Source organism: Electrophorus electricus, chromosome 20 (genome assembly GCF_041902795.1).
Source record: "Electrophorus electricus isolate QZ-2024a chromosome 20, ASM4190279v1, whole genome shotgun sequence".
NCBI lineage: Eukaryota > Metazoa > Chordata > Actinopteri > Gymnotiformes > Gymnotidae > Electrophorus > Electrophorus electricus.
In genome coordinates this window covers 4,758,786-4,775,345 of record NC_137516.1, presented here as the reverse complement: position 1 = coordinate 4,775,345, position 16,560 = coordinate 4,758,786, and positions in this window count along the sequence as shown.

Here is a 16,560-nt window from a genome sequence, read left to right as displayed (position 1 = left end):
GTGCCTCATGAAGCTGGCTAAGTATTTGTTTATCACAACATAATCACATATGTGCTGCTTCATTGGTTTTGTTACGGTCTCTGTTTTTCAAATGTAGAAACTAGGAAAAAGAAGGAAACTTTTTGACTGGTACTGTATGTATAGTCCATTCAATAGCCAACTAGTGACGACTGGTAGATTTCCAATCTAAATTTAATTAGACCAATAAGATCTACTAGTTCAAACTATCTTGACACTTAATAGTTACAGGATAATTCTCTATTACATTGTTTAGTGCACAGTTTATGTTAATGTTAAATATGGTAAGTATGTCTGGGTCAATCTATATATATTTTACTATTGTGGGATGGCGTCACCTGTCCAAAGCAGCTGCTTTAATGGCTGGGTCTATGTAAACTGATCCTAATGTACCACTCTCAAAAGTTTCCAAAACTGTCCTTCTTTCTAAAGCTTTATGTCTTTGTAGGAACTTGCTTCATTAGTATTGATTGTTGCCTTGCGAGGTGAATGGGTGTTGCGGCTGAGACTTAATAAAGGAAACGAGTGCCCGAGAGAAATGACAGCACAGGCGGCTGCGGACGTGAAGGTGATTCGCGTTTTTAGGTACCCTTTAATGCTCCACGTGTGAACAGAAAAGGCAGAAAAAAAACCCATTTGGAACTTAGCAGCTCTCATCACGTTCTGCCGGTAGCGTGGGTGTAGGAGACGCGCGTACGTGAGGGGCAGACAGAATCTATCTTTAATGTAAATCGATAAGTGGGGCCAGCAGCGTGCGATGTAGAGCGACGGCAGGACGTGACCCGCCATAGACAGACTTCTGCGCCACAGCATCCAAGTAGCATGAACTTTAGAGGGAGAGCTCCAAGCGCTTCACTCCAGCAACACGATCAACCAAAGGTGCTGGATTTGACATTCACAGATAATAAATGGCCCTTGACAACGCTTATAGGAGAGGAATCCAAGCTCTTCTAATGGCCAAGTATAAATCTTTTAAATTATAAATCGATAAATACTTAGTACATATAGGTATCTTTATAAATATTTGAGTGTGTGTGTGTGTGTGTGTGTGTGTGTGTGTGTGTGTGTGTGTGTGTGTGTGTTGGGAGAAGGAGATTATCCAGAGTTATACACAGGGTGTAAAGGTCTGAGAATATGTACCCATTCACATAAATAAAGAAAACAGTTATCAGCTTCTGGTTGTGAGAAATTGTGATTTGAGTGTATTTTTTCTGCGAAATGCATGTTGCCAAATGAATTGTGTACCACAGATTGTAGCCTGCCACTCACTTAACTTTACATAAAGTTAATTCACTTGCACCTACAATACTGAACTAGAGGTGCAGTGTCATGTGCACTCCTGAACTGCCAATAAAGCGCATGCACACACAGACACGGGATAAGGTCTAGTCCTAAATAATATGGCTGTCATCAGAGGGTCACTCCATTTAAAATGAAAATAGACGTTTTTCACGCATTTGTCATTGATTTTGAGCATTCGTTGTACCCCGGGTGCTTGCAAAAATGAGCGGTGTGCCTTAATTAGTTTGTCCCAAGGAAAAAAATAATAGTTACTGTTCAACTGGTTAAAGCACTCTAACCCGTTAAATTTAATCCGCCTAGCAATTTAATCTGTGGTTTCATCAAAAAGACAAATGCCATCGAGTCAGTTTCTGGTGGCATGTCACGGACAAAGGCCTGTTAGGGAGGCGGGGAACGTGGCTAGTAAATAGGGCGCCTTTGACACAAACAAACCACGTGCCACAGCGCAATTTCCACGCGGGCGAGTGTTTATCTGTTTGATGTCCGTAACGTCTTTTTTTTTTTTTTCCCCCTCCCGCCGGGGAATTAATTTTGCGGAACATTACCGCCATGCGGTTGTCTTTTTCATCTGCTCGGCGGGAAAAGTGACACCGAAGGTGACAGTTCAATTTGCGCAGAATGGATGGTCGCTATCAGCGCCGTGCCGAGTTGCTGATTTTTATTTTGCCTGCCAGTGGCGTTATGGGTTCGCAAGGACCCCCTGAACCGCAGCCATCTTATCTGCGTCTGCGGGGATAAATCCTCGCTCGTTTATATAGCACTGCTTATCAGGCAAATTATCCCCACATTTCCCTTCCTCCCCATAAAGGGGATGGTGATCTATATCTTCAATTTCGTTGCTCACGCTGTTCTAAGGATTGATCTCTCTCTAAATGATTATTATTATTTTTTGCCTCGCCCCGTCTTGTCACGTTTATTAGCTCTTAATGTGCTAATGATGGGTCTCTCTCTCTATCACTCTCTTTCTCTCCCTCCCCTTTTCTCTTTATCTCTCTCGCTTACTCTGCTTCTCCCCCCTTCTCGCTAGAACACACGCCTGTGCCTGCTGCCTGCGCACAAGGACTGTGCTTGCCCATGGGTGACCCTCTTCTTTTAATGAGCTTCATTCATGGTAAACTAATTAATTTAATTAGGTCGCATTTGCCTGAGCCTTTACAAAGCTCTCCTGTGTTCTGCTGCTTTGCTATTTCCTGTCAGAACAGTCAAAGCCTGAAGATAAACAGGGCAACACCATAAGGACATCCAGACTGGCCACCAAGCAGCGGACAGGAACGTCACCGCATACGCGACTCAAAGGCCCAAATGAGACTAGTATCTAATGACAATTTTTTACTTCATACGTTAGGTTCTCATGTGTCTGATGATCACTGCTGTCTCCGCATAGTGTAGGTAAAGGATAGTATTGCCACACTTAAAGTAAAATGAGCTTTGCTGCTAATGCATGCTGATGCTACACAAGGACTGATGGAACTATTTTGGCTTAGGCTCAGGGAGCTTTTATTAGTTTGCAGTGTGTCTCCAAGCTGCTTCCCTGTCCTGAGAACGTGGATATAGTGATATAGCCTGTGTTTGTGTGCGATGACATTGTTTGGTTATTCGTCTTTGAGGATTGCATGGCTCATTGCTTTATATTATTGATCATAAACCACAGACCCTAGGGGGAGACAAGGGGCCCATCAAATGCATACTGTATTATGAAAAAAAATCCATCCATATTCTTGAAGAGCCCTCCGTTGGTTATGAGCCGAGGGAAGCCAATAGCATATAAAAGCAGTGTATGGTAGGTAGAATTAATATATACTTTTTGGAAAACCCATACTGGGTTTTTCTCATTTCCTTGGTGTTTCACCAGACCCCAGCTTTTCAATGGCTTAAGCAGCTGACTGATATAAGATGCATATTTCATAGATATGAAAGGTCATTTCTCCATCACATAATTGCCAGAGAGTATAATGCAGATTTACATGTGCGCATCTTTAATTGTAGGAATTAGCAGAAGATGTTGTCTTGGTTCACTGTCTAATGGATTAAGATACAAATGGCTTCCTGTCAAACATTCCACTATACAACAGGAAATGATGCTAAGGATTTACTATATAATTTATTTCCTATACATTTCTTTTGCAAAATTACAATGTAGATGGTAGTTTCTTTGAAGGTGGATATATCCTAAACTGAACACATCACCTTCAAAACCATTTTTTTTCCCTGTCTCCAGTGATCGTACATAAATTGTTAATTTGGGTTTATTAGTCAACTTTTCCAAATAGACTTCAACCTCCCCCCAAGGTGCCAGATTACATATTTGCACTTTAGCATATATATTACTGTGAAAGAACACCACCAGCGAGCTGCAGATCTTGCGACAGTATCTTGTTATATCAGTCACTATTTACTATCAACACAGTGACAAGTAAGACAAAGGACAAATCTGGGAGGTGTTTTGTCAGCAGCTACGCCCCCAGTATGCAACTCCGCCCTCTATTTCAGAGGACCAGGGAAGGGCACTGTAAGAGGAAGTTGTACTCTGCTCTTTTACACATGCACTTTGAGCACATCGGCGGCTCATATAACACCATGGCATAGTTGCCTTTGTAAAGGCTGTGGGCGTTCATGGTAACGACAGCTTACTTCGATTTCAGTTGTCTTCACGGAGCAGGTCCTTCAACCAGACGGATGCTGTCGGGTCTGCGCTCCAAGGCTGCGTGTGGTGCAGTGCTGCTGAGATGCCCAGACATGACTTAATCATGCCACCGTGTTTAAGCATCGCTGTGCTCAAACAATGCATTTCTGACAGTTATCATCATGCCTTGCTTGTGCCCTAGATATGGGAACGTGTGTGTGCGTCTGCGTGTGTGTGTGTGTGTGTGTGTGTGTGTGTGTGTGTGAGAGAGAGTGAGAGCGTGAGAGTGCATGTGTGTTTGTGAGTGATAGACAGACAGAGAGAATTAGTGTGTGTATGAGAGAATTGTGTGTGTGTGTGAGGAATTAGTGTGTATGAGAGAGAGAGAGAGAGAGAGAGAGTGCATGCATGTGTGTGAGAGATAGACAGAGAGAGAATTAGTGTGTATGAGAGAGAGAGTGAGTGAATGAGTGTGTGTGTGAGTGAGAGTGTGTGTGTGTGTGTGAGTGTGACTGTGTGTGTGTGAGAGAGAGAGAGAGAGAATTAGTGTGTATGAGAGAGAGTGAGTGAATGAGTGTGTGTGTGTGTGTGTGAGAGAGTGAGTGAATGAGTGTGTATGAGAGAGAGTGAGTGAGAGTGTGTGTGTGTGTGTGTGTGTGAGTGTGACTGTGTGTGTGTGAGAGAGAGTGAGAGAGAGAGAGAGTGAGAGTGCATGCATGTGTGTGAGAGATAGACAGAGAGAGAATTAGTGTGTATGAGAGAGAGTGAGTGAATGAGTGTGCGTGTGTGTGTGTGAGAGAGTGAGATCAGGACTGCAAGGGAGGGGAAATTGAGTAGCTCTTTAATAGTAGGCCACTTCCTTTATCATCAGCATAGGTTCTCTGAAGGCCAAACTCAGCACTCTGGAGCTGCCCTCCAAACTGCATGCCCGGCAGCTCTTCAGTAATGGATGCGAGAGAGAGGGAGAGAAAATCATATTCAGCAGATTTCCACCAAATGTTTTCCCTGACTGAGCCTTGTCCAAACAGCCAGCCTCGGATCCTGATGGAGCAGTGCTTAAATCTTTAAGCAGGGAAGCAACAGAAAGGGTTGCCTAAACAAAACCGTGCTTAATGTTTAACCAGAAAATAATGGAAGAGCAATGTCGAGGAAAAATGCAAAAAAGGAGAGTTTGAAGTGTCTTTTATTACAGGAAACCTGGCTAAATAATATATAAGAGGCATGTGTTTCACATCAAATCGTGAATAGTAAAATACCTGAGTATGCAGTGCATGACAATGGAGTGGCTGGAGAGATGACGTTTATTGAATAAAGTGTGGTCTGGTGAGTGGGCGTGTAACTGTTCACTAATGGAACAGTGGGTGTAAGTGGGTGTGTGTGTGTGTGGGGGGGGGGGTGCAGGTGTGTAAATGGCTGTCTCTTAAAACGCCAGAAATTGGCTTACTGATTCCTGGGTTTTTTTTGGTTTTTTTTCTGTCTGTCTACATTTTGGATTTTTTTTTTTTCCAGGCAAAATGAATATTGAACGAATGCAGCTGCACCAAAACACCTCGCCGAGCTGTTATTTGGTATGCAAAGGACGGGCATCCTAAACATCAGCTCCGCGCAGGCGAGCTTTCCGTGTCGTTCCCGTTATCTCAGCGTTTGCATATTTCCCCTATACTGACCTGCAGTCAAATTCCTCTCTGCCAAGCACCCTGATGCTAGTTAAGCTAGTTAGGCTTTGATACGTGAGGCGCATTTCACTTCAGCTTGGGTGAGACCCCAGTAGGCAGCCAGCCTGCCTGAGGGACAGTGCTCGACGAGCAGAACCTTTTCTTTGTATCTTGGCAGCAGAAAAATGACGACCTCGCTGAGGAATCTGTATTTTAATGGACTGTTTGGTATCGGGGTAGGCAGCAGACGAGCAGAAATACACGGGACACAGCTCTTCTCTGTGAAAGGGAGCATGCACGCTCAACACGCTGAATGTATGGGATTGCATTTTATAACATATGCTAAGCCCATCATATATAATTTAAAAAATTTTTATGTTGCAGAAATTTCGACCAAGCTGGACATTGAGGCATTGAGCGCCTCAATGTCCTGAATGTCAAATAACGCCCTTATCTTGTGCTCCTCCAATCAGACAGGGCTTATCATGGCACAGCGACGCCCCATAAAAGCATTGCTGCTACAGTTGAAGCCTTCAGTCCACCCAGCCATCTCTGCTAGCTGTTAAAACCCCGCCCGCTCTTTTGGTCTGCCGTTCTGCGTTTTCACTTTTTCCCTTGTGCAAGTTTACAATCCACTTCCTGTCCCTTCACTCACAGTGCTGTGTTTTGTTTGAGTAGTCTGCACCGCGGGCAGCGTGACTACGGTTTGCGATCCAGTATGATCAGCTCTGAGGTTTCCAGCTACGCTGTCCTCTGCAGTACCTTCCCCTGTGGAGAGACGCGGTGTTACACTAGATGGAGCTAGTTAATAATAAGACTTGGTCCGTATGGTGAGAAGTAAGTCTGGGAACTGACTGGGAACCGAATATGGGTGGTAAATGAACTCCTGAACCCTGATTGGTGTTCCAGTGAGTGTGATAACAAGGAAAAAACTGGACTGACTAGACCAACCACTGTTTATCATTGCATTGCATGTGATTGGCTGTAAGTTTCTTATGTAAAGTAAATTTAAAAAATCAGTGTATGTTAAGGTGAAGTGTCACATGAAACAAGACCAGTACAGTTTACCCATTTCTGACCCTGGTCATGACAAATGATGACTGATCCTTCTCATGAACTGTATCATGGGGGGCAGTGTCAGTCAAATTATCGGATTAATCGGAGACTAGTAGCACTCAGATAAGGCCACAGGGTGTGAGAGGTGCGATTCCTCGAAATAAAATATCTTTGTCAGAGCTACGCTGTCGAACAAAGGTACCGCATTGCCTTCAGTCAGCAAGTGAAACACATGCACCGAAGCGCTGCTCTCCGAGCATGCAAGGAGCTTTTTTTTATTCAGGGCAAGAGAGCGATTTATGTGGCACAGGCAACAGAAGGCGACCCCAGGCCCTCTAACTTGCCTCGGGGCTAACCCTGCTCGTTGGCAGTGGCTGTGGTCATATTGTAAGTGCTCAGATCAAAAGCTCCATCGTTACGAAGGAGCAGGCACCGCTGACGCCACCTCTCCGCATGCACATCTGAGCACAAAGAGCCATTTCTGTTGGGATAATTGGTGATTAACGGCGGAGCGGACGCGTGTGGCTTGGAGACGGCAGGAGGCCCGGGTCTGCGCCGCCGCGTGTTCGTGATTTTGAGCAGGAAAGGTGCACCTGAGGACGCAGGCTGCCCTCCCTGGTTGTGGCAGGCAGATGGCCGTACCCGGCCGCTGGTTCCTCTACATCTACAGGTGACTCAAGCCAGCTGGACCTCTGAGCTCAGGGTACAGCGCAACGCTGCAGTCGTTCGGAACATCTTCCCCTGGCTTCCCGAGTCAGAAGGCGAAGGAACGCTGCAGAAAAGTCTGGAAATGAATCAAAAATTTACCCACCCCCCCAACACATGCTCGCAAACAAAAAGGACTTGATTGACGTTAGCAAGCATTGCTGTCTGGTCTCTTGACTTCCTTTTGGTGCTCTAGGTTGACCATTTATCTGTTCCAGTAACCACTCATGTTCACAGGGTTGCAAAGAGACTCACGGAATTTCAGAGCAGAGTCAATAAAGCGATGAACATCAAAGGTCTCTCCTCGGTACCAATGACAATGGTCTCCTTCGGCTGAATGGTTGATCCATCAGCTTTTAACGGCGCTTTCTTCGTCTCCACTCCGGGGTCACTGCACAGTGCATCTCTAATGGGAGCAGTGCTCCGAGGCTTTGGTCAGGAGCCAGTATCTGATGCATTCCAGTCATTCAGCCACCCCGAGCCTCCTGAAGCGCATTTCCTCCTCTCTGCTCTGGCTGAGCTGAGCGAGGGCTCTTAATTTAATTGCACATCTTGCTGTTGTTCAGCATGGATGGGCAGCAGGCCAGTGAGCTCTGCTTCCAGGCCCCCCTGAGAGAGAGAGAGAGAGAGAGAGAGAGAGAGAGAGAGAGAGAGAGAGAGAGAGAGAGAGAGAGAGAGATAGACAGATAGAGAGACACAGAGAGAGGTGGAGAGTTCAGGCCTGGAGGAGAGATTGAGATCTTAGATGGTTACCTTGGTAACACTTAATGCCATAATGCACTGTGTCACAAAGTCCTCACACTTCGGCTTGTTATGTGAGTCATTTAAAAAGTAAAATAAATAAAATGAATAAATTGAAGTGGTGCAGAGGGTTAAATGTTTTTAAGATGGAAATGACTACAGACACTTTCCCTTGTTAACCTTATATATTAAGATATATATTTGATTTATATTTAATTGTTATTTTGTTTTGTGTTTTTTTTTTCCCCATGGTTTTTCCTCTTGCCTTGGTCTGCTACCAGGTGTAGGAGTTCTCATTTTTCTGATGATCTATCTGCTTATTCACCCATATCCAAGCTTGCCGTTTTAAGAGAGCCCACAGTCTGGTGTCAGCCTGTGTGCAAAAGGGCAGCTGGAACCAGTGAAGGTTCAGCCACAAGTGGAGGTTCAGCCACCAGAATGTCTTGCCCATCTCAGGAATGAGTCACCAGCACGCAGGCTCTTTTAGTGCTGTGGTCATCAGAGACCTCCAGGGCTGTGCATCTGATACAAGCACCAGGTCGCCTTCTCAGCCAAGACAATCTCACTGAATACATTTGTATCAGAGGCAGATTTGTGGTCGCATTCCTGCATACGAAGTTGGGTTACTGTGTGTGTGTGTGTGTGTGTGTGTGTGTGTGTGTGTGTGTGTGTGTGTGTGTGTGTGCGTGTGTATGTGTGAGCGTGTGTGTGCGCGTGTATGTGTGCGTGTGTGTGTGCACGCGTGTGTGTGCGCAACTGTGTGTGTGTGTGTGTGTGTGTGTAGGGGTGGTGCATTTATTCCTTTGTAAGCATAAGTTATTGTAAGAGCAAGTATATCCTTGGGGCATAGTAGTTAAAGTTGAGGATGAGGTAAGAGATCACAGAGGTTTGAGTTAGACGTTAATCTGGCCTCAAAGAGACTTTCGGCTCCATAAAACATCAGTGTGTTCCTAAAGGGTGTCCACTTTCATGGTGGCAGTGCCACTTCCTCTGTCTCCGTCTCGTTCCTCTGCTCTCTGACTGGTTTTTTGAGCAGACATGAAGGGTTCCTTTTCTCATTTAGACTGAGTGCCTAATTCTCCATGAACATGCCAGCTCACAGACAGGTATACAGTTTATCGCATTTGAGGCTTTTACAGCTGCTAATATGATGTTGAAGAATTTATAATTTCTTGAGGATATTTAGGATTTTGCAGGATCAGTGGGTAAATTGGTTTCTCACATTTGGTTGACAGATTTATGCATAGACTTGACGGAATAGGAAACACATCGTGTTTATTTTGTATGCAGATACAGTAGTTGATGTGTATACACACTGGAAAGTACTGTTACAACGACATAGTGTTTGTGTACCTTTGCATTTTTGTAAGAAGGTTTTATACCCCATTATCCCATTTACTAATTTATAATTTTTCATGAATGGCATTAAAAGCTCCATTCGAGCCTTGCTTATGCATCACAACTTAAGTCAATATGGAGTAAATCATTTTTGTGGCCACAATTAAATATTCCCCCTGGTCTAAAATGTCCACAATATTATGTTCTTCTGGAGACTAGCGGATAAATCTGCGCTGTCTGCTGCGATTCACTACGCCACATTAAATTCTTTTAGATCAATTAAACTTAGCAGCTCGGTTTACACACGACCAGTTAATGTTTCTCCTGCTCCGATGGGAGCTTCAGAAATGCACCGGAGCCTCGTCGAATGAGTAGGAGGGCAGCACAACCCAGTACTGGCCCGTTTGCAGCCTAAGAACCTAACCTGGCTTCGTTACCCGAGGGTGGTGATTTCCAGAATACGCTGCGGTTTCATTCTAGCACATCTGGTCGTTGATAAACTCTGACTTTCTACAAATCTGTGGAGCAGGCATGCTACACCTTAAGCCCTGCTCACAACTGCAGTGAGCGCCTGCTTCTGGTCGCTGCTTTGTATTTACACATATATTGTTGTTTGGGTGTGGGCCTGGGCTTCCTTTTTGTTATCTTTGGGGTCGGGCCAGCGCAGTCTTTTTCAGAAGGAGCATATGTGAAGCTAGGGATGAGAGCGTAGAGACATTATGTCTTCAAGGGCCCAGGTGAATAATCTTCAGACAACTCTGTTAAAACTCTAAATGTGCATTGCATCGTATCAGACTCTGCAATATAAAATTCAGCTTGATAACTGTAACTGCTCGTTCCCAGAATAAAGAATAATGGACACATGGAGAATAAATAAAGAAGAATAAATCTAATCGCATGTAAGTGTTTTTTTTGTTTGTTTTTTTTTACCATTAACAGAAAGGGTCATTAGCATGCACAAATGATATAATAGACTTTACTCTTTAAGGTGTTAAAATTTGCCGTATATGCAATGTAACAGTATTTATTTTTCAGAACTGTAATAGTATTGGTTGTCACGGTAGGGGCGTTAAGAATTATTGAATAAATTAACTTTACGGCCCTGGTGCAGCATAAGCATCTGTGATTTCACACGCTTTATGTAAAATTTACAGTTGCAGTATTGAATGACATGGTGGCAGGGGTAACCTGAGCTGTGGTCGCGGCTAAGCGTGCGTCTTTGGTGAGGGGCACGCATGCTTTGCCGCCTGACCCGGCGCGCGGAGGCGTGACTGGAGCAGCCGCGGCCGCTAAACAGGCGTTGTATTGCGGGGCCAGCGCAGGGGGCATAATGGGGAAAACACATGGGAGAGGAAGGGGTGTGGTGGGGTGTGGGGGGGGTGTGGGGGGGGGGTCAGGAGGCTTGCTCACAAGGGGTCCCAACCTGGGCTTAGAGCCGGCTTTTATCGCACAGTGTACCGCGATTGCCGTTTTCACGGCCGTCCAGGGTGCCGCGTCACTGGCGATGCGCGAGAGGTTTCATCGTCCTGCTCTAAATTACTGGAAAAATGAGTCATCTGTAGGGCCGAGTGAGTTGCAAATGATTGTGGATTAGAGCAAATTTCTGCAGGCCTGCGGTTGGATATCTTAGTTTCAATCATCTCTGCTATTACTACAAGTGGGTAGTGCTTGCTGGCACTTTCTGGCTCACTTTAAAAAGTACTTAGAAGGCAAAGTAAACGTGCAAGGGGACACTGGAGAGCAGAAATGGCCTGAAAGCACCTTCAGATCTGTCGTGCTGAACAGTCTTCTGCACATACACTCATTCATCCTGTGATTCACCAAAACCTACTTCTCAGTGGGTTGATTACAGTCAAAAGTGCAGCGCCAGCACAAAATCTGCACAAAAAAAGCCCACAGTGTCTCATCTATGAAAAATGCATATAGGAAAAATACATATTTATGTAACCAGCATTTACTGTGGGCCAAAAACACATATTGTTCAGTGTCCACCAGATGCTACCAGCTTTGTTTATTCAGTAGATCACGTGAGCTGTTTGCCCTGAGCTGGATCCTGGGATGCCAAAGGCTGCTTTACATAGAGTATGATGCAGGTTTCCTGACACTGGAGAAGCTTATGTCTCCTGTACTTTGAGCAGGCTGGGGGGGGGGGGGGGGATGTTTGTCTTTGCGACCCCTCAGTGTAGTAGTCCACCTGTGTCCCTGTCCACCAAGCCAGGCCTCGCTGCGGCAGAAACGTTGATGTTTCTCCTCCACCAAGCCATAAATGTGCAATAAAGTTGGCGTAGGCCATATGTGCGGTGTGGGTAACGCTCCATATATTTTAATGATACGCTGGACAAGGCCATACATTTCTCTCTCATGTGTGCAGATTCATATTTGGGCAGAGTGAGACACAGTCTTTTTTCATCCCTGTGAATGTGTGGTGCTCATGTTAAAAAAGAAAAGATGGATGAGTGCCAAGCCCCACCACTCAGAAACACCCCAGAGGTCAACAGTGGTAGCTGCACCAGGGAGTCGCTTAAATCAGTAAGAAATCGCTAACTACCATCACAATGGGCATGGATTTACCTACGTGGAAGATTAACTGTGATCAGATGTGTGTATTATTTGTACATTTGATGTATTCATTTCTTTAGCTTTCTTGTACATTGTGAAACCGTTCTCAGATTCACACTCAGGCTCCACATCATGCTGGTAGCAATGTCACAGCCAAGCAGAAAGAAAAGAACAAAATTGACCTCTTTTTTAGGCCCGCTACTGAAATGTCTCACCATCAGCAGAGCTCCAAATCACCTGGAAAGGCTTCTGTTCTGCTGTTATATTTCTGTAGTCGTGTCCCTATGACTTGTAATCATCTCAAACCAAGAAAGGCTTGGCCAGGTGATTTTTGGACTGCAACTTAAAAATAGACAAAAGTAAGTAACAACTGCAAAAAAAAAAAAAAAAGAAAGAAAAATCCTTTACTTGTTTACTTCTCTTCTTTCCATTTTTGGAAGAATTAACGTGGCTGGAAAAGCAGTAATGCGCGTTATCTAAAACAAAACAGAATGTAAGGTCTTCAGCTCAGCTGTCAAATGCATTTTTCTGCCTTCTGTTTGAAAGGCCTTCTTGTGCTGAACAAAACACAGACATTCATAAATCACTGTCTTAGATATCTTACGAGAATCTGTTGGTCAGACGCCATCAATAACAATAGTCCATGAGAAAGAAAAAAAAAAAACACCCCAAAGGAAACTGAAATTAAAGAGGAGGAAGTGGAACGGACTGGGAGCTGAGAAAAGGAGAAACGATGCATCAATCATTGAACACGGCAGAGTACGGCCTAGAACCGCAACGCTGCAGCCCTCGGCTTATTATCATCCGACGCAGGGATGATTTTTGGAAGCCAGAGTGCATCGATGAGCCAAAATCCAGGTGCACCACAGAAGGCCCACACTGGATGCTGAATTCATGTGGTGTGACCTAAACAGCTCTGGCCCGTTGCTGAGGAAGATGGCATGCAGCTGATGCCTGTTGGATTTGAACCCGCCAGCCACGTCTGGCTCAGGGTCGGTGTCTGGAGGGCATGGAAACACGTATGCAACAAAGTTCATTTTACCCTTCCCTTTGTACCTCTAATCATACGTGTTGCATTTGTTTAAGTCTAATAGTCATGAGGTTTTCTTGGACATTTTCTTGACACATCCACACAACTGTTGGTCTCATCTGCTTTTGCAGTTATTAGACAAATGTACCACGCAAGCACTTACATGTTGTTATTAATTAGCAGAATCAGTTTTGTTTATGTGGACTATGGTTCTCTCGTGACAGGTCGATTGTTATTACAGAAAATATCTCTATAACTTCCCCCCCAAAAATGTATACAACACTAATCCCAACACTAATAGATCAAAATAGCCAAGGGTTCCGCAATGTTCTGCACTTGCCTTCTGCTGCGTTTCAGCGCGGCTGCCAGAGATTGGAGTATGGAGATAATAAAAGCCTTCGAGTGAAAGGCCATCCCGGGTGCACGTGCTGGGGGCAGCTCCGAGCCGTAGACGGGTTTGATGGGAGCCCAAAGGCAACATCCAGAGTGACGGACAAAGGGGAGGTGGTTAGCGCAGTTGTCTAAACACGGGGATGCTGAAAGCTGAGGCCTGCTCAGCCTGAGGGAGGAGACTTGGGCTGTGGGTTTGTGTGAGTGTGTGTGTGTGTGTGTGTGTGTGTGTGTGTGTGTGTGTGTGTGTGTGTGTGTGTGTGTGTAGGAATGTGTAAAATTGGGGGCACAGGAACTCTAGAAGAGAACTCATGGTAGTTAGTCATGTTTGATACACAGCAGGAGTGAGAGAGGTCTTCCAAGCCCAAAGCACGCAATGTCTTGTTTGGACTTTTTTAGGTTACCAAAAGCAATAAGTAGAACCTGACTTTGCTGGGAGGAGAGTTAGCTGTGTCTTACTCTCTGTTTTACACTATGATGTTGTTTCATCGTGTATGTGCATGCAGCACATTCCGATATGCACTATGATTCATGCTGTGAATTATAAATTGTGGAAAGCTGTAATAGGAAACTGCAATCCCCATTTGCCAGCAAACATTATACTTAGAAAGCACTTTTTCCTTATTGTCTTGAGAAAAATTATTTCAAAAAGGAAACATTTCAGGAAAAATCGATGCCGATTCCGAGCAAAAGTACAGAAGGTGCTCCTGACTTTGCGTGATCTCGTGGGTCCGTGAGCAGACGAGGGCTGACTCGTCTGCGGGTGCGTCTGGCCCCGGCCTTTTCCCATGGGCTGCCGCTCAGAGCCACACCCCTGCTCGCTGACCCCCTCCCCGGTCAGAGCTTCGACTCTTCTCATTGACAGTTAGCGCTTCGCAAATCCAACACCCTGAGGCAAATGTAAAGAAGTGAAATCTGAGCGGCGGGAAAGGATTCATGGACAGTTAGACTTCGTGTTGTTTTTAGGCTTCGACAGCGATTTCCACGACTCCCAGTTAAGACCACCTGCTCGACTTGGAGATGTAGAATCTGGCTGCAGTCTGTTTGCAGCTGTGTACAGAATGCATGCTTCCGATTGCCCAGGGACCATCATCAGACCACCACCGCCACTTCGGCATTCCCGTCCTCATTTCTTCACTCTTCTTCCACGCGCTCTTTCCAGATTCGAGCTGTCTGGCCACCCAATATGTGGAAAATGGTCCGCAGTTTTCCAGCCCTTCGCTGCGGCTCCTGCACTTTCTGCGAACAGAGACGGGCAGAAGGGGAGAGAGGAGGAGGAGGAGCAGGAGGGAGAGAGCGAAGGCTGTACGGAAGAGCGCCGGTCAAGAAACAAACCTGATTTATTATCACCAGAAATCAGCCGCAGATGTCAAAGTGCCGCTCCTCGCCGCAGCCAATTAAACACAAGCACGCAATGATCTCCCCTCTTTCTCTCTCCTCCGCTCGGTGAGAACATGTACACAGCATGTTTCTCCTTCCATGTTTTGTTTTTTTTCCCCCCTCGCTGTCTTTTGCCGTGCACAGTGGGCCGTTGATTACGGCAGCCCAACCAATGGGAAATGTATACACATACGTGTGTGATACAGACATGACAATGAAATTCACTGCGGTTGGATTATGTATGATAAATATTATTGATTGAAGAAGTTTGATGATGCCTCATCCTGGCACGTGATTTTTCCCAGGAATGCCATTGTTTCAGAAACCTGTTTCTGTCTGCAGGCAACATGACCTTTAAATGCATTTTAGAATACATGCATTTGGTAAACAATATTGCAAACTTAAATTTGACAAAAGAAAACACATATGGGTGGTCAATAGAGGTCAACACCTACAACAACTAACTCTAAAACTAAAAACTTATGTGACTAATTGATTCTGCTCTGACGTCCGATGCCATTGTCATGCTGAACATGACAATTCGTATCCCCAGTTCCTGGATGGACCGCCGAGCCCGCTTATACACGTTTTATGTCCCTGTGACTGGCACAAGCTATATTCGCTCTGCCAGCAGATATTACGCATGAGCTCGCCACAGTCAAGTGCATTTAGGTTAGTGGGTTACAGATGTTGATCGAGCGCTAGGAGCACGGCCCGCAGTGGAGCGGCAGATCAGGCCCGCCAAGTGCCATTTCGTTCCAGCTTCTCAGGTGGGCTCCCCTGCTGGAACGCAGTCGGGCCAGCACCAGCGTGACCAAATACACGCCACCGCAGAGACGGCCACGTTTGGTGCGTGTGAGGAAGAATTGTGACGTAGTTTCAGCTGTCACGAGTAGTTTCAGCTGTTTGTACAGGTTTGTGTCAATAATGTCCACACTGATATGTTGCGTTCAGTGGGTAGCAGAAGCCCTATTTAATGATGTTTTAGTGAGAAATTCATCCTCACTGTGTTTCACTGCGAGCTGTTTCCAGGTCCGTTGAAATTTCCAAGCTTACTGGAACTGGGGATACACATTTTCATCAGTATGCCAAAATTAAAGTGTTTTTGAAATTATTTTTAACATCTGCAACATCAGTCAACATAAAACATGGAGGTGTGTAATTATTCGATGAATAAATTATAGTCATCTGTGACTTTGTTTTTATTCTTTAGAGGAATGGTAGGATTGGAATTGTCTCTGAACATAGAAATAATATTTTACATGGTAACTAATACGGTCGCTCCAGTTTCGATGTTCTTTATGGGCACATAATATGTAAAGCAGTGATGCTTTGCCGTGACATTCTGGAGAAATGGGACTATATCTTTTATTAATTGGAGCACAGTTTGCTATGAAACTCAGACCCACATGTGCCGTGTTTTCCATTAGTGACAAATGAATAGAGTTACCCTTTAAGTAAATACCCACAGGTGAACGTTGTCAAGAATCAACAAACACAAATTACAGTGACCACTGCCACGTGCTTTTTTTTTTTTTTTGTTCCAGACTTTTGTGACAAATGTGCAGTCAGATTCTACTGCGTTTTGCTTACTTTTTGAACCAGATGATGCATGTAACTGTATAGCAACAATGTTACTCTCCCCACTAATGTAATCAGTAGTCAAATATTTGTTTTATGGTATGTAATGGGGTGTGAGTGAAATAATAATTAAGCTTAATGGCTTGGAGAAAATATTTTATGTTGATGTGCTCGTGTTAAGT